The following is a 19,297-nucleotide window of genomic DNA, read 5'->3' on the forward strand; positions in this document are numbered from 1 at the left end:
TTATGAAAGTTTCACATGAGCAACATTGTGGTTGCTGCATTCACTGATATTATCAAGTCCCTCACACACACCATTGCAGTCATTGTCCATCAGCGTACTATGATGCTAGAGTCACTACTTATCTCCTGTGCTATACTGCCTCCCTCATGACCCCCCTACATTATCTATGTTAATCATAATGTCCCTTAATCCCCTTCTCCCTCCCTCCCCACCCAATCTCCCCACTCCCTTCCCTTTGGTAACCACTGGTCACTTCTTGGACTCTGTGAGTCTGCTGCTGTTTTGTTCATTCAGTTTTGCTTTGCTGTTATACTCCACAAATGAGTGAAATTATTTGGTACTTGTATTTCTCCACCTGGCTTATTTCACTGAGCATAATACCCTCTAGCTCCATCCATGTTGCTGCAAATGGTAGGATTTGTTTTCTTCTTATGGCTGAATAATATTCCATTGTGTATATGTACTACATTTTCTTTATCCATCACCTACTGATGAACACTTAAGTTGCTTCCATATCTTGACTTTTGTAAACAGTGTTGTGATAAACATAGGGGTGCATATGTCTTTTTGAATCTGGAATCTTGTTTTCTTTGGGTAAATTCCTCAGAGTGGAATTCCTGGGTCAAATGGTATTTCTATTTTTAGTTTTTTGAGGAACCCCCATATAGCTTTCCACAATGGTTGAACTAATTTACATTCCCACCAACAGTGTAGGAGGGTTCCCCTTTCTCTGTATCCTCTCCAGCATTTGTTGTTCCTTGTCTTTTTGATGTTGGCCATCCTAACTGCTGTGAGGTGATATCTCATTGTGGTTTTAATTTGCATTTCCCTGATGATTAGCAATGTGGAGCATCTTTTCATGTGTCTGTTGCCCACCTGAAATTTCTTCTTTGGAGAATTATCTCTTCATATCCTCCACCCACTTTTTAATCGGGTATTTGCTTTTTGGGTGTTAAGGAATGTGAGTTCTTTATATATTTTGGATGTTAACCCCTTATCAGTTATGTCATTTATGAATATATTCTCCCATACTCTATGATGCCTTTTTGTTCTACTGATGGTATCCTTTGCTGTACAGAAGCTTTTTAGTTTGATGTAGTCCCATTTGTTCATTTTTGCTCTTGTTTCCCTTGCCCAAGGAGATGTGTTCAGGAAAAAGTTGCTCATGTGTATATGCAAGAGAGTTTGGCCTATGTTTACTCCTAAGAGTTTTATGGTTTCATGACTTACATTCAGGTCTTTGATTCATTTCAAGTTTACTTTTGTGTATGGAGTTAGACAATAATCCAGTTTCATTCTCTCACATGTAGCCATTCAATTTTGCTAACACCAGTTGTTGAAGAGGCTGTTGTTTCCCCATTGTACATCCATGGCTCCTTATCATATATTAATTGGCCTTATATGTGTGGGTACTCCAGCTATTGAGTTTTTAATTTTCATTTATTATTGTTTTCATTTCTAGGTTTTTTTATTGGTTTATTTTTTCAAATTACCTACTGATGCTTTGTTTCTACCTGATTTTCATTATGTCTTATTCATCTTTTAAATAAGTTTTCTTTCTTTGATCTCTTTGAGGATCCAAAGATGTAATGGCTCAATACCTATAACAGTCTTCTGTGGGTGAACAGGCTGGCAAGCCATCTCCCCTCCAAAAGGTCATTGAAGGACCCAGGTTCATGGAGGCTCTGACCTTTTCCACATGTGCTTTCAAAGTTACAATGAATGTCTCTACCTCAGTCAGCTTGTAAATGGAGAAAAAATTAGGAGAGTGAATGTAGGAAGTCTTTTTTTTTGGTATCATTAATCTACAATTACATGAAGAACATTATGTTTACTAGACTCCCCCCTTCACCAAGTCCCCCCCACAAACCCCATTACAGTCACTGTCCATCAGCATAGAAAGATGCTGTAAAATCACTACTTACGAGGAGGCAGAGCCAACATGGCGGCGTGAGTAGGATAGTGGGAATCTCCTCCCAAAAACATATATACTTTTGAAAATACAACAAACACAACTAGCCCTAAAAGAGAGACCAGAAGACGCAGGACAGTGGCCAGACTGCAGCTACACCAGCGGGAACCCAGCAACTGGTGAAAGGGGTAAGATACAAGCCCCGGCCTGGCGGGACCTGAGCACACCTCCCACCAGCTCCCGGTGGGAGAAAAATAGGCAGAGCGGGAGGGAGACGCAGCCCAGGACTGCCGAACACCCAGCCCCAGCCACCTGCACCAGAGCACAGACACAGTGCGTGGGCGGGAGGCCCTGGATACTGGGGAAACAGGGCAGCAAGACCTCTGAGCGGGTGCTGAAGCTGATGCCCCTGTGACAAAGAAAAGCGGGGGCTTTTTGAAAGTCTTAAAGGGACAGGGACTTAACAGCTTGACGGAAACAACCCAGGTCACAGTACAGCAGCTGGAAATTACAGGGAAAACCGGGTGCACTAACCCCCTGGGCAACAGCTCTGAGACCCCTCACGGAGGCAAACAGTCAAGCACCCCCCCCGTCATTTACCCCTCCAGGCGCTGCGAAAGCAGAGAAGCAGTCTGAGACAAACTCCACCCACAGAAAGGGAAATTCCTCCCTCCCGACCAGGCAAGACACAAAAACCCAGTCTACACGCAGTTACACAACACAAGCCACTAGGGGTCGCAATTGTCCCAGTAAAGAAAGGCCAGTAGCAAGTGAAAATTTTGGCCCTCCCAGCTGACAGTCAATAGCACCTGTCAACATGAAAAGGCAAAAAAATATGATCCAGACAAGACTAACCCAGACAGCTTCGGCAGCTGCTACATCTTCCCCTGAGAAGGAACCTGGGGAGATAGATTTAACCAGTCTTCCTGAAAAAGAATTCCAAACAAAAGTCATAACCATGCTGATGGACTTGCAGAGAAATATGCAAGAACTAAGGAAGGAGAATACAGAAATAAAACAAGCTCTGGAAGGACTTCAAAACAGAATGGACAAGATTCAAGAGACCATTAATGGACTAGAAAACAGAGAACAGGAATGCAGAGAAGCTGATGCAGAGAGAGATAAAAGGATCTCCAGGAATGAAAGAATTTTAAGAGAGCTAAGTGACCAATCGAAAAGGAACAATATACGAATTATAGGTATACCAGAAGAAGCAGAGAGAGAAAAAGGGATAGAAAATGTCTTTGAAGAAATAATTGCCGAAAACTTCCCCAAAGTAGGGGAAGAAATGGCCTCTCAGACCACAGAGGTACACAGAACTCCCATGACAAGGGATCCAAGGGGGACAACACCAAGACACATAATAATTAGAATGGCAAAGATCAAAGACAAGGACAAAGTATTGAAGGCAGCCAGAGAGAAAAAAAAGGTTACCTACGAAGGAAAACCCATCAGGCTATCATCAGACTTGTCAACAGAAACCCTACAGGCCAGAAGAGAATGGAATGATATACGTAATGCAATGAAACAGAAGAGCCTCGAACCAAGACTACTGTATCCAGCACGAATATCCTTTAAATATGAAGGAGGGATTAAACAATTCCCAGACAAGCAAAAGTTGAGGGAATTTGCCTCCCATAAACCACCTCTACAGGGCATCCTACAGGGACTGCTCTAGATGGGAGCACTCCTAAAAAGAGCACAGAACAAAGCACCCAACATATGAAGAAGGGAGGAAGAGGAATAAGAAGGGAGAGAAATAAAGAATCATCAGACTGGGTTTATAATAGCTCAACAAGCGAGTTAAGTTAGACACTAAGATAGTAAAGAAGCTAACCCTAAACCTTTGGTAACCACAAACTTAAAGCCTGCAATGGCAATAAATTCATACCTTTCAATAATCACCCTAAATGTAAATGGACTGAATGCACCAATCAAAAGACACAGAGTAATAGAATGGATAAAAAAAGCAAGATCCATCCATATGCTGCTTACAAGAGACTCACCTCAAACCGAAAGACACGCACAGACTTAAAGTCAAGAGATGGAAAAAGATATTTCAAGCAAACAACAGAGAGAAGAAAGCATGTGTTGCAATTCTGGTATCAGACAAAATAGACTTTAAAATAAAGAAAGCAACAAAAGACAAAGAAGGACATTACATAATGATAAAGGGCTCAGTCCATCAAGAGGATATAACCATTATAAATATATATGCACCCAATACAAGAGCACCAACATACCTGAAACAAATATTAACAGAACTAAAGGAGAAAATAGAATGCAATGCATTCATTCTAGGAGAATACAACACACCACTCACTCCAAAGGACAGATCCACGAGACAGAAAATAAGTAAGGACACAGAGGCACTGAACAACACACTAGAACAGATGGACCTAATAGACATATACAGAACTCTACATCCAAAAGCAACAGGATACACATTCTTCTCAAGTGCACATGGAACAATCTCCAGAATAGACCACATACTAGCCCACAAAAAGAACCTCAGTAAATTCCAAAAGATTGAAATCCTACCAACCAACTTTTCAGACCACAAAGGCATAAAACTAGAAATAAACTGTTCAAAGAAAGCAAAAAGGCTCACAAACACATGGAGGCTAAACAACACGCTTCTAAATTATCAATGGATCAATGACCAAATCAAAATGGAGATCCAGCAATATATGGAAACAAACGACAACATCAACACAAAGCCCCAACTTCCGTGGGACTCAGCAAAAGCAGTCTTAAGAGGAAAGTATATAGCAACCCAAGCATATTTAAAAAAGGAAGAACAAGCCCAAATGAACGGTCTAATGTCACAATTATCAAAATTGGAAAAAGAAGAAGAAATGAGGCCTAAGGTCAGCAGAAGGAGGGACATAATAAAGAGAAGAGAAGAAATAAATAAAATTGAGAAGAATAAAACAATAGCAAAAATCAATGAAACCAAGAGCTGGTTCTTCGAGAAAATAAACAAAATAGATCAGCCTCTAGCCAGACTTATTAAGAGGAAAAGAGAGTCAACACAAATCAAAAGTATCAGAAACGAGAAAGTAAAAATCACAACAGACCCCGCAGAAATACAAAGAATTATTAGAGAATACTATGAAAACCTATATGCTAACAAGCTGGGAAACCTAGGAGGAATGGACAACTTCCTAGAAAAATACAACCTTCCAAGACTGACCCAAAAAGAAACAGAAAATCTAAACAGACCAATAACCAGCAACGAAATTGAAGCAGTAATCAAAAAACTACCAAAGAACAAAACCCCCGGGAGAGATGGATTTTCCTGAGAATTTTATCAGACATACAGGGAGGATATAATACCCATTCTCCTTAAAGTTTTCCAAAAAATAGAGGAGGAGGGGATACTCCCAAACTCATTCTATGAAGCTAACATCACCCTAATACCAAAACCAGGCAAATACACCACCAAAAAAGAAAACTACAGAACAATATCCCTGATGAACGTAGATGCAAAAATACTCAACAAAATATTAGCAAACCGAATTCAAAAATAGATCAAAAGGATCGTACACCATGACCAAGTGGGATTCATCCCAGGGATGTAAGGATGGCACAACATTCGAAAGTCCATCAACATCATCCACCACATCAACAAAAAGAAAGACAAAACTCACATGATCATCTCCATAGATGATGAAAAGCATTTGAAAAAGTTCAACATCCATTCATGATAAAAACTCTCAGCAAAATGGGAATAGAGGTCAAGTACCTCAACACAATAAAGGCCATCTATGAAAAAACAACAGCCGACATTATATTGAACAGCGAGAAGCTGAAAGCATTTCCTCTGAGGTCGGGAACTAGACAGGGATGCCCACTCTCCCCACTGTTATTTAACATAGTACTGGAGGTCCTAGCCACAGCAATCAGAAAAAACAAAAAATACAAGGAATCCAGATTGGTAAAGAAGAAGTTAAACTGTCACTATTTGCAGATGACATGATACTGTACATAAAAAACCCTAAAGACTCCACCCCAAAACTACTAGAACTGATATCAGAATAGAGCAAAGTTGCAGGATACAAAATCAACACACAGAAATCTATAGCTTTCCTATACACTAACAATGAACCAACAGAAAGAGAAATCAGGAAAACAACTCCATTTACAATTGCATCAAAAAAAATAAAATACTTAGGAATAAACCTAACCAAACAAGTGAAAGACTTATACTCTGAAAACTACAAGTCACTGTTAAAAGAAATTAAAGGGGACACTAACAGATGAAAACGCATCCTATGCTCATGGCTAGGAAGAATTAATATAGTCAAAATGGCCATCCTGCCCAAAGCAATATACAGATTTGATGCAATCCCTATGAAACTACCAGCAACATTCTTCAATGAACTGGAACAAATAATTCAAAAATTCATATGGAAACACCAAAGACCCCGAATAGCCAAAGCAATCCTGGGAAAGAAGAATAAAGTAGGGGGGATCTCACTCCCCAACTTCAAGCTCTATTATAAAGCCATAGTAATCAAGACCATTTGGTACTGGCACAAGAACAGAGCCACAGACCAATGGAACAGACTAGACAATCCAGACATTAACCCAGACATATATGGTCAATTAATATTTGATAAAGGAGCCATGGACATACAATGGCGAAATGACAGTCTCTTCAACAGATGGTGTTGGCAAAACTGGACAGCTACATGTAGGAGAATGAAACTGGACCATTGTCTAACCCCATATATAAAAGTAAACTCAAAATGGATCAAAGACCTGAATGTAAGTCACGAAACCATTAAACTCTTGAAAAAAATCATAGGCAAAAACCTCTTAGACATAAACATGAGTGACTTCTTCTTGAACATATCTCCCCGGGCAAGGAAAAAAACAGCAAAAATGAACAAGTGGGACTATATTAAGCTGAAAAGCTTCTGTACAGCAAAAGACACCATCAATAGAACAAAAAGGAACCCTACAGTATGGGAGAATATATTTGAAAATGACACATCCGATAAAGGCTTAACGTCCAGAATATATAAAGAGCTCACACACCTGAACAAACAAAAAACAAATAACCCAATTAATAAATGGGCAGAGCAACTGAACAGACGGTTCTCCAAAAAAGAAATACAGATGGCCAACAGACACATGAAAAGATGCTCCACATCGCTAATTATCAGAGAAATGCAAATTAAAACTACAATGAGGTATCACCTCACACCAGTAAGGATGGCTGCCATCCAAAAGACAAACAACAACAAATGTTGGCGAGGCTGTGGAGAAAGGGGAACCCTCCTACACTGCTGGTGGGAATGTAAGTTAGTTCAACCATTGTGGAAAGCAGTATGGAGGTACATCAAAATGCTCAAAACAGACATACCATTTGACCCAGGAGTTGCACTCCTAGGAATTTACCCTAAGAATGCAGCAATCAAGTATGAGAAAGATCAGTGCACCCCTATGTTTATCGCAGCACTATTTACAATAGCCAAGAATTGGAAGCAACCTAAATGTCCATCGATAGATGAATGGATAAAGAAGATGTGGTACATATACACAATGGAATACTACTCAGCCATAAGAAAAGGGCAAATCCTACCATTTGCAGAACATGGATGGAGCTGGAGAGTATTATGCTCAGTGAAACAAGCCAAGCAGAGAAAGAGAAATACCAAATGATCTCACTCATCTGTGGAGTATAAGAACAAAGGAAAAACTGAAGGAACAAAACAGCAGCAGAATCACAGAACTCAAGAATGGACTAACAGGTACTAAAGGGAAAGGGACTGGGGAGGATGGGTGGGTAGGGAGGGATAAGGGGGGGAGAAAAAGGGGGGTATTAAGATTAGCATCCATAGGGGGTTGGGAGAAAGGAGAGGGCTGTACAACACAGAGAAGACAAGTAGTGATTCTACAACATTTTGCTACGCTGATGGACAGTGACTGTAAAGGAGTATATAGGGGGGACCTGGTATAGGGGAGAGCCTAGTAAAGAAAGTATTCGTCATGTAAGTGTAGATTAATGATAAAAAAGAAAGCAGTTCCTGTGTGGTGACCTCCAATGAGTTCTACACAATGATATAAAGGGCATATAAAAGTGTAGGCAAAGGGTCTGTTTGTGTTTATACAGAGGATCAAAGCCTAATTTGGCTACCCCGAAAATGAAATAAGATACGATATGAAAAAGAACTTCCAACATCAGCACTCTCTGGAAGACTCATGCCAGAAGATGATCATCAAAAATCCCCAACAAAGATCCACGCACTGCTACAGCTGTAGATGCACTCATCCCACCAGTTCCTGGACTTGCCATGGGAATGATGAAGGAGATATCTAAGCTGGCCTGTGCATACAGTAAAACAACAAATTTGACTGTATTTACACTGTTGGAACTCAACCAAGAATTAGGAGAAGTACAAATTGTAGCACTCCAAAATCTTACAACCACAGACTATTTACTGTTAAAAGAACATATGAGATGTGAACAGTCGCCAAGAATGGGTTGTTTTAATTTATCTGAATTCTCTCAGAGTGTTCAAGTTCAGTTGGACAATGTCCACCATATCATAGATAAGTTTTCACAAATGCCTAAGGTGCCTAACTGGTTTTCTTGTTTTCACTGGAGATGGCTGGTAATTACAGGTATGCTTTGGTTACATAACTGTACTCCTATTATGTTAATGTGTGCACACAATTTAATTAGTAGTTTAAAACCTATCCATGCTGAAGTTACTCTACAAGAAGATATGTCAAAGAAATAATCAATCTTCCCACGTTTTCTTCCGCTTGCTACTTCTATAGCTTTTCTTCTTCCTACCTAATTACAACCCTTAAATAGAATTCATGCCACATGTCGAATTTACTGAGTATCATAATTCTTCCAAGTGGTAAAGACACCTCAAGAAAAATGCTGGGCATAGAAGCCACAGTGCATTAATATGCAAAGAAGTAAAAAGCTAACCTTTTCAAACAATAAGGCTTCTCTCTCACCTACCAACTTAACATTTCCTTGTATGGCCCCGGAAGATGACTGGTTAGCCAGAGACGGTAAGATTCCTCAAGGGAGAAACAACCTAAGACAGGCACAGTCGCACGGGGGCCATCAGGTGAGAAAATGGGGATCAGCAGAGGTGAGGCTTAGAACCTCACCCCCCTGTTCTGAGAGAAATCTTCTGCATACGTGGATGTTTTATTGCCCTTGTCTAGCTCGGATTAACCCATAGTTTACAGGCACACACCTGATCATCTACATTTGCTCTCTTACAACACTAAACTATGTTTTCTACCTTTATCTCATATCTACCTACCACTTCAGTATTTTATTAAAAATAATAATAATAAAGAGTGAAATGTGGTATCCACATATAAATCAAGTATAAAAATCAAATGAATATTCATATTTGAAATGTCTGTTTATAGTTCATAATGCATGAACAAAACCGAAAGCTTCTGTGATGACTGCCCTTGTAATGTTCACCATGTAACTTATTCACTATGTAAGAATTTGTACTCCATGTAAGAACTTGTTCGTTATGCATCAGAAGATTGGAGACTGATGAAAATTAGGCTTGGGGTGGATTAATGATTGTGCATTGAGCATTGACCCCCCTATACAGAATTTTATTGTTAACCATTTGATCAATAAAGATGAGAGATGCCCTCACACACACACACACACACACTATATATATATATATATATATATATATATATATATATAACACTTCCAATTGTAAAATAAATAAGTAACCGGGATGTAATGTATAGTATAAGGAATATAGTCAAAATATTGTAACAACTTGGTATGGTGATAGCTGGTACCTAGAATTATCATGTATATAAATGTTGAATCACTGTGTTGTACACCTGAAACTAATGTAATACTGTGTGTCAACTACCCTTCAATAAAAAATAATTATCCAGGAAAAAAAAAATCACTACTTACTACTTGTCTTTTCTGTGTTGCACAGCCCTCCCTGTGCTCCCTGCCCCACACACTACACATGCTAATTGTAATGCCCCCTTTCTTTTTCCCTGCCCTTATCCCTCCCTTCCCACCCATCCTCTCCAGTCCCTTTCCCTTTGGTAACTGTTAGTCCATTCTTGGGTTCTGTGATTCTGCTGCTGTTTTGTTCCTTCAGTTTTTCTTTGTTCTTATACTCCACATATGAGTGAAATCATTTGGTACTTGTCTTTCTTTGCCTGGCTTATTTCACTGAGCATAAAACCCTCTAGCTCCATCCAAGTTGTTGCAAATGGTAGGATTTGTTTTTGTCTTATGGCTGAATAATATTCCATTGTGCATATGTACCACATCTTCTTTATCCATTCATCTACTTATGGACACTTAGGTTGCTTCCATTTCTTGGCTATTGTAAATAGTGCTGTGATAAACATAGGGGTGCATCTGTCTTTTTCAAACTGGGCTGCTGCATTCTTAGTGTAAATTCCTAGAAGTGGAATTCCTGGGTCAAATTGTATTTCTATTTTGAGCTTTTTGAGGAACCTCCATATTGCTTTCCACAATGGCTGAACTAATTTACATTCCCACCAGCAGTGTAGGAGGGTTCCCCTTTCTCCTGAATGTAGGAAGTTTTTGTGTGCCAGCTATGCAAATAGCATACCTAATTCCTACTCACATTTTATTGGTTAGGATTCAAACATATAGTCATACCTAATTGCAAGGAAAGCTAAGAAATGTAGTCTAGTTGCATGATCAATAATAAAAGGAAATGGGAAATAGAAGTCAGTAAAGATGGCAGTAAAAGAAGACTCTGAACTCACCTCCTCCCATGATACACTGAATCTACAGCTTAAATGGAGCAAGTCCTCCCACTGAAGAAGAACTGAGGGTTGAATGAACAGATTCTGTACAACAAAGGATAGAAAGAACACATAGAGAAGGAGAGTTGTGGTTACAGTAAGGATGGGAACCACACCCAGAATACAGCAACCCGCAGAAGAGAAGGATATCACTGAAGGGCCTGTGTGCAGACTCACCAGCCCTGAAGAAGAGCAAAAAAAATTGGTTTAAATTGTAAGTGGACTGTAAATGAAGGAAATCTATTTACTAACCCTAGGGCATCCATCAAATGATGGGGAAACAGCTGAACTTCTCTCTGGTGTCAGAGACACCAAGTACCATGGTTTACATCATCCCCTCCACCTTAACAGCATGGATAGGAACAGTGTCCATGTTCTAGCCACCCCGATAGGGCCATCCCAGAAAGTCCCTGGTGCCAGCCCACACGAGTTCCAGCCATCCCCACAAGGTATTCCAAGCACCAAGTGCCTCAGGAACACTTGCTGCACATCCATTCCAGCTCCTGCCATCTTACCATGGTACCCCCTTCACAAAGCACCCTGGCCAACATACCTGTTCCAGCTGCTGCCAGATTGGCCTGACATGGAGTGCCCTAGGAACCCCTAGCCCATGCCCACTCCAGCTCCAGCCATCACACTAAGGCATTCCTAGCATGGAGCCCCCAAGCACTCCCTTTGCTTGCACCTTTCCAGCTCCACCAGCCCACCAAGGCAGCCCCAGCAAGGAGTCCCCCAGAATCCCCCAGCCCATGCAGCTCTAGCCGCCACTGGGCACACACAGTCTACACAGGGATTATTCTTACACAAGGCCACTCCTTCAAAACTGGGTAGGATAGTTTTTCTGTTTAACTCATAGAAACAAACATAGAAAGTCATACAAAATGAAGAGACAGAGGAATCTGTTCCAAATGAGAGAATAAGATAAAATCCCAGTTTTTTTTAAACCTAGTGAAATGGAGATAAGTAATTTACCAGATAAAGAGATTAAATAATAGTCATAAAAATGCTCACTGAACTTAGGCAAAAAGTAGAGGAACACAGTGAGAACTTTAACAGAGCTAGAAAATATAATAAAGTACAAAACAGAAGTCACAGAGCTGAAGAGTAGAATAACTGAACTGAAAATACACTAGAGGGAATAAACAAAAGATTAGAGATATAGAAGAACAGATGAGTGATCTAGAAGATGGGATAGTGGAAACCACCCAATCAGAAGAGCAAAAAGAAAAAGTGGATTAAAAAATGAGAATAGTTTAAGGAACTTCTGAGACAACATCAAGCATAATAACATTCACAATATAGGGGTTCCAGGAGGATAGGAGAGAGAAAGGGGCAGAAAATGTATTTGAATAATTAATGGCTGAAAACTTCTCTAACCTGGAGAAAAGAAAACAGGAAAAGAAATAGACATTCAGGTCCAGGAAGCACAGAGTTCCAAACAGGATGAACCTAAAGAGATCCATACCAAGACATGGCAAATTTTAAAGATAAAGAGAAAAATATTACAGAGAGAAAGAGAAAAAGAGTCACATAGGGAAATCTCATTAGTTTATCAACTCATTTTTCAGCAGAAACTTTTCAGGTCAAAAAGTAGTGGAAGGACTTATTTAAAGTGCTGAAAGGGAAATACTTAACAACTAGGAATACTCTACCCAGCAAGGTTATCATTGAGAATTGAAGGAGAGATAAAGAGTTTCCCAGACAAACAAAAACCAAAGGAGTTTTGTCACCCCTAAACTGGACTTACAAGAAATGTTATGGGGTCTTCTTTAACCAGAAAAGAAAAGGCAATAACTAGAAATAAGAAAACATATGAAAGAAAAAAATCACACTGGTAAAGATAAATATGTAGTATAGGCAGTAAATCAGCTACTTTAAAAGTTAACTTGAAGATTGAAAGACAAAAATAGTAAATTCAGCTACACAGTAAGTAGTTAAGGGATGCACAGAATAAAAAGATGTCAAATAAGATGTCAAAAACATAAAATGTGGTGGGGAGAGTAAAAATGTAGTGATTTTAGAATGTGTTCAAACATAAACAACTATCAGTTTAAAATAGATTGCTATATATGAACCTCATGACAACCACCAATGAGAAACTTACAATAGGAACACAAAAAAATAAGGAGAAAGGGAGCCAAACACAACACTAAAGAAAGCCATCTATATGCTGCCTACAAGAGGCTCCCTTCAAATCTGAAAACATACACAGACTAGAAGTGAAGGGATGAAAAAAGATATTCCATGAGCAGCAATAAGTATTCCATGAGTAAATATAAGTATCAAACAAAATAGACTATAAAACAAAGACTGAAACAAAAGAAAAAGTGCATTACATAATGATAAAAGGGTCAATCTAAGAAAAGGATATAACATTTGTAAATATTTATGCATTCAACATATGAGCACCTAAATTATAAAGTAAACATTAGCAGACATAAAAGGAGAAATTGACAGGAACACAATAATAGAAGGGGACTTGACTACCCAACCCCACTTATATCAGTGGATAGATCATTCAGACAGAAAATCAATAAGGAAGTATTGACCTTAAATAACACATTAGACCAGATGGACTTATCAGATATATATAGAACATTCCATCCAAAAACTACAGAATAAATTTTCAAGTTCACTTGGAGCATTCTCTGGCCACATTTCAGGTCACAAAATGAGGCTCAATAAATTAAAAAACATTAAAATAATATCAAACATATTTTTCTGACCTCAACAGCATGAAACTAGAAGTCAATTACAAGAAGAAAGCTGAAAAAACACAAACACACGGAAACTAAACATGTCACTTAGCAACCAATAGGTCAATGAAGAAATCAAAGAGGAAATTTAAAAATGCCTTGAGATAAGTGAGTATGGAAATACAACTTCCCAAAATCTGTAGGACACAGCAAAAGCAGTTCTAAGAGGGAAGTTCACAGTGATACAGGCCTACCTCAAGAAATATGAGAAATCCCAAATAATCTAAAGAGAGCTCCAAATAAAATAAAACTTGAAATGAAAGAAAAGGTACAACTGATACCACAAATATACAAAGGGTCATAAGAGATTACTATAAACAAGTATATGCCAACAAATTGGAAAACCTAGGATAAATGGGTAGATTCCTACAAACACAAAGCCTTTCAAGACTGAATCAAAAAGAAAAGTAAAATCTGAATAGACTGATTACAAGTAATGAAATTGAAGCAGTAACTTAACAACTTCCCCAAAACATAAGTCTAGGACCACATGGCCTAACAGATCAATTCTACAAAGTATTAAAGAGTTAGTAGTACTTATCCTTCTTAAAATAGTCCAAAAAATTGGCAAGAAAGTTTTCCAAACTCATTTTATGAGACCAGTATTATTACCTTGATACCAAACCCAGACAAAGACACCACCAAAAAAATAAAATTACAGGCCAACATCCCTGATGAATATAGATGCAGTCTCAGCAAAATATTAGCAAACTGAATTCAACAATACATTAGAAGGATCATTAACCATGACCAAGTGGGATTTACTCCAAGGGTGCAAGGATGGTTCAACATCTACAAACCAATCAACATGATAAACCACATTTTAAAAATGAACAATAAAAATTATATAATCATTTCAACAAATGCAGAAAAAGCATTTGACAAAATTCAGTATCATTTACAAATAAAAATTCTCAAGAAAATGGGTATAGAAGAAATATACCTCAACAGAGTAAAGCTATATATGACAAATCCACAGCTAACATCACACTCAAGATGTTAAGCAAGAAATGAAAAAACCATCAGAATTGGAAAGGAAGAAATAAAACTGTCCCTGTTTGCAGATGACCTGATGCTATATATAGAAAACTCTAAAGACTCCACCAAAAAACTATTAAAACTAATAAATGAGTTCAGTAGAATTACAGAATATAATATTTCCAGAAATTGGTATCAGCTATCAGAAAGAGAAATTAAGAAAACAATCCTATTTACAATTGCATCAAAAAGAATAAAATACCTAAGAATCAATTTAACCAAGGAGGTGAAAGAGCTGTACTCTGTAAGACTTTGATGAAACAAATTGAAAAAGACACAATTAAATAGGAAGTTCTTCCATTCTCATGGACTAGAAGAATTAATATTGTTTAAATGTCCATACTATCTAAAGCAATCTACAGATTCAATGAAATCTTTATAAAATATCCAATGCCATTTTGTAAAACTACAACCAAGAATTCTAAAAATTGTATGAAATCACAAAAACTCCAAACAGCCAAAGCAATATTGAGAAAGAAGAACAAAGCTAGAGGTACAATGTACCCTGATTTTAAACTACATTACAAAGCCATAGCAATTAAAACAGTATGGTACTGGCATGAAAATAAACACATAGATCAATGGACTAGAATAGAGAGCCTGAAAAAAACTCATACATGTATGGTCAATTAATCTATCTCAAAAGGGTCAGGAATATACAATAGGGAAAGGACAGTCTCTTGAATAAATGTTGAGAAATTGGATAGCTTTTCACAAAAGAATAGAACTGGACCACTATCTTACACCATATACAAAAATAAATTCAAAATGGGTTAAAGATTTTAATGTAACTATAAAACTCCTAGAAAAAAAGCATAGGCAATAAGCTCTTTGACATTGGTCCCAGCAATATTTTTTTGAACGAGTGTCCTCAGGCAAGGGCAACAAAAGATAAACAGATGGGATTACATCAAACTAAAAAGGTTTTGCACAGTGAAGGAAACCATCAACAAAATAAAAAGACAACCTACTGAATGGGAGAAGATACTTACAAATCACATATCAAATAAGGGGTTAATATCCAAAACATATACAGAACTTATACAACTTAATATTTTAAAAAAACTTGGTTAAAAAATGGGCAGAGGACTTGAACAGACATTTTTCCAAAGAAGACATACACATAGCCAACAGGCACATGAATAGAGGATCAACATCACTAATTATCAGAAAATACAAATCAAAACCACAAGGAGATATCACCTCACACCTGTCAGGTTGGTTGGCTATTGTCATAAAAAAATAACAAGTATTGGGAAGAATGTGGAGAAAAGGGAACCCTAGTATACTGTTAGTGGGAATGTACATTGGGACAACCACTATGGAAAGCAGCATGAAGGTTCCTAAAAATTAAAAATATCACTACCATAGAATCTTGCAATTCCACTTCTAGGTATTTATCCAAAAAAAACAAAAGAACCAATCCAAAGATGTATATGCGCCCCTATGTTTATTGCAGCATTATTTATAATAGCCACGATATGGAAGTAGCCTAAGTGTCCACTGATAGATGAATGGATAAAAAATCGTGGTACATATTATACAATGGAATATTACTTAGCCATAAAAAAGAGTGGAATCTTGCCATTTGTAACAATATTATGCTAAGTGAAATAAGTCAGACAGAGGAAGACCACTACTGTATGATTTCACTTATATATGGAATCTAAAAACAAAATAAGTGTACAAACAAAAGAAAACAGAAACAGACCCATAGATACAGAAAATAAACTGTTCGTTACCAAAGTGGGGAGGTGTTGGGGGGCAGGTTAAAGAGGTGAAAGGGAATAAGAGTACAAAATTCCATTTATAAAATAAGTCATGGGGATGTAATATACAGCATAAGGAATATAATCAACAACACTATAATAACTTTGTATGGTGACAGATGGTAACTAGACTTATCATGGAGATTATTTTACAATGTATAAAAATACTGAATCCCTATGATGTACACCTGAAGCTAATAGGATATTTTATGTCAATTATAAATGAATTTTTAAAAAAAGAAAGAAAAGGAAGTGCAATTTGACTAGCTAATTGGTCTTCTATTACTATCATTTTGTCAAGAGTGAATTAATCTCCCAAAAGTTTCTTCTGTTGATAGTCTTTCTTTGCATTCATTTCAAACATGTTTAGGAATTTTAGTTTGCAGGCTCATCTTGAAGAAGACTTCATCTGTGCCACCCTACCTGCTCTGTCTGTCTTTCTCTCTTTCCCTTTGCCTCCCTCCTCTTCCTATGCCTATCACTCCCTGCCCAGCAGTTTGGTAGTCACCTACTTGTCCAGGCCCTTTCCCAATCTTGAACCAAATAATACAGATCTTCTCAAGATCTCCATGTCACAGTGAATGGGATATCACATTGAAACAGCAGAAGGCATGATCCAGGTCCTGGTTATAGGGATGGGTCTGCTTCCTCCCACCTCCCTGATATTTGTATAACCCGGGGCCCCCAAACAGAATAAAAAATCAGTAGTAAGTTCTTCCAGCTTCTATCACTTCAGTGGTGGGGGGTGGGGGGCATCCTAGCACCTTGTTTCATGTTCTGAGCCTGGCTCAAAGCCACCACCCATGTAAAGTGCTTTTAGTGCCCATGGCTTTGCAGAACATAAACTCCCATCCATTGTAGTTATTTCAGGACCTAAGCCCAGAAGGCCAATGACTTCAGCACATCCCTCTGAGTTATGCTTCTGTTACATTTTTGGACTGTGAAAATTTTGTCTTGTTTTCAAATGTGCCATGACCTATTAATGTCTTCTTTTTGTGTGTTGTCTGTCACTGACACATGATGTCTGTGGAGATGATTTATTGTGGGAATGGTAAATTTACAATATCATCTGTACAAAACTAAAGTCACTGAGGGGAAGAGTAGAAAAAGTGCTTGGAAATCAACTGAAAGTGAACCAGCTGTGCCAGTCAGCCCAGTGGCCCTCCCTGTAAGTCACCTTTTGTCATTTCAATGTCCTGCATCATGGAGAAGTAAGAGGCACCAATAACATAACATGGTACCTCTACTCAAAAACCAGAGGATGCTATGCAACTCAGATGTCTCAATTTTACCTGTAAGGGCAGGGAGTACACAAACATACCTGGAGTCCCAGACAGAACAAGGGGGAGTTATTCTTGCTCCTATAAACTTCCTAGAAATACATTGACAATCACCATCCAGTGTAAAGTGGTAGTGTGGCATAGTGGAGTGGGTTAGAACATGGACTTTGGGACCAGATAGCCTGTTTTCAAATCCTGTGTGTGCCACTATGACCTTGTCAGATTGAGGGACTTCTCTAGCCTCAATTCTCTCATCCACAAAGTAGAGAATAATAATATCTTCCTCAAAGTTTTGCATTAAATGAGTAAATATTTGCAAAGTGCCTAGTCCATAGCAAGTGCTACATATATGTAAATTAAAGTGCATATATAAGATACAGGACTTCCCTTCATTACTTCATCATCTCATTCACTGTCAACTTTGACCACTGAGTGACAGGAATCTGTATCTTCTATCTGAATTTTCTCCATAATCCCAGCTGGTTATTTCCAGCTGTCTATTGGTGGTCTTTATTTGGTTGTCCCACTGCCGCATAAAACACAGAGATTCTGAAACTAATTACCTTGCCCTACGTATCTGCCTCTCCCCCACATTCTCTTCTTGGTCATCAGCATCATCATACACACCAAAAGAAACCTTGGGGTACCCCTAGATCCCACTCTTCACTTCACTCCCACACCCCCCAGCCTCCTCGCTCCACTGACACACAAACTGCCCCTTCCAATAAGAATGAAATTTGACAAGTTTTCCCCTTTCATACCCACCCTCTGCTTTCCATGCCCTCTACTACTTACCGCCTGGTCCCAGGCCTCTTCCAGTCTGTTAGGTAGGAAGAAGAAAGAATGCATGCTAAGGTAGCAACAACAATTCCCCACTAAGGAGTGAGACAAACACATTCCTGTTACTGAAAACAAACAGCTCTCATTCCAGCAACCATGTCAAACTGAAGGCATTTCTCTGGAATCATCTTTCCAAGGAGGTGGAGCACAGCTCCTTGGTGCTGGAGCCAAGGGGCAATGTTGTCTGACTGCTGAGAAAAGACCAGTAATGTAAACAACCACCAGGAATGGAAATTATGTGAGCAAGGATTTTGGAGTAGAACCCAGTCAGGGCAGAATAAATGTATTCTGAAAAAACAGTCTATCTCAGTTCTCCTCCCTTTCCTCTTCCCTGTATAGTTATTTGAACTAAAGAGTATGTGAATTTAAAATCTCAAAATGTTGACAAATTTCTCTATCAAAATGTTGGACAAAGTTTTGCTTCCACTGAAGTGTTGATAGATGCATGCTTCTCCAAACCTGTGTCACTTGGGCCAACAATGGCTATTATTGGACTTAAAATTTTTGCCAATCTTATAGGAAAAATTGGTGTGCTTTATTGTTTTTATTTGCATTTCTTTAATTATGAAAAATGTTGAGCATCTTTTCATATGCTTGAAAGTGATTTTCATTTTTTTCTGAATGCCTGTCTAATTTTTCTTATTGAATGATCTTTGTCTTACTGATTTGTAAGAGCTCTGTGTATATTAAGACAGTTAACTCTTTGTGGTATGAATTGCAAATATTTTTCCACACTTTGTCTTTTCTTTCCCCTTTTTGTGATAGGTTTTTTGAGACAATATTGTTTTGCTTCTATATTGTAGCATTACATTTTTCCTTTATGATGTGTTGACTTCATGTGTTGCTTGCTTAGGGCTTCGATGACTTGAAGAATTAAAGTCTATA

General features: G+C 38.3%; 1 long non-coding RNA gene across 1 annotated transcript in view; it reads left to right on the top strand.

Moving 5' to 3' along the window:
* Positions 1-362: 362 nt before the first annotated feature.
* The window catches only part of LOC130681326 (uncharacterized), a 92,030-nt gene continuing 73,095 nt past the window's right edge, over positions 363-19,297 (top strand). Inside the window, exon 1 of the long non-coding RNA XR_008994381.1 lies at positions 363-411. This is a non-coding gene — a long non-coding RNA (uncharacterized LOC130681326). The remainder of the gene's footprint in view (positions 412-19,297) is intronic.

The sequence above is a fragment of the Manis pentadactyla genome, chromosome 16, assembly GCF_030020395.1.
Source record: "Manis pentadactyla isolate mManPen7 chromosome 16, mManPen7.hap1, whole genome shotgun sequence".
NCBI classification, from domain to species: Eukaryota; Metazoa; Chordata; class Mammalia; order Pholidota; family Manidae; genus Manis; species Manis pentadactyla.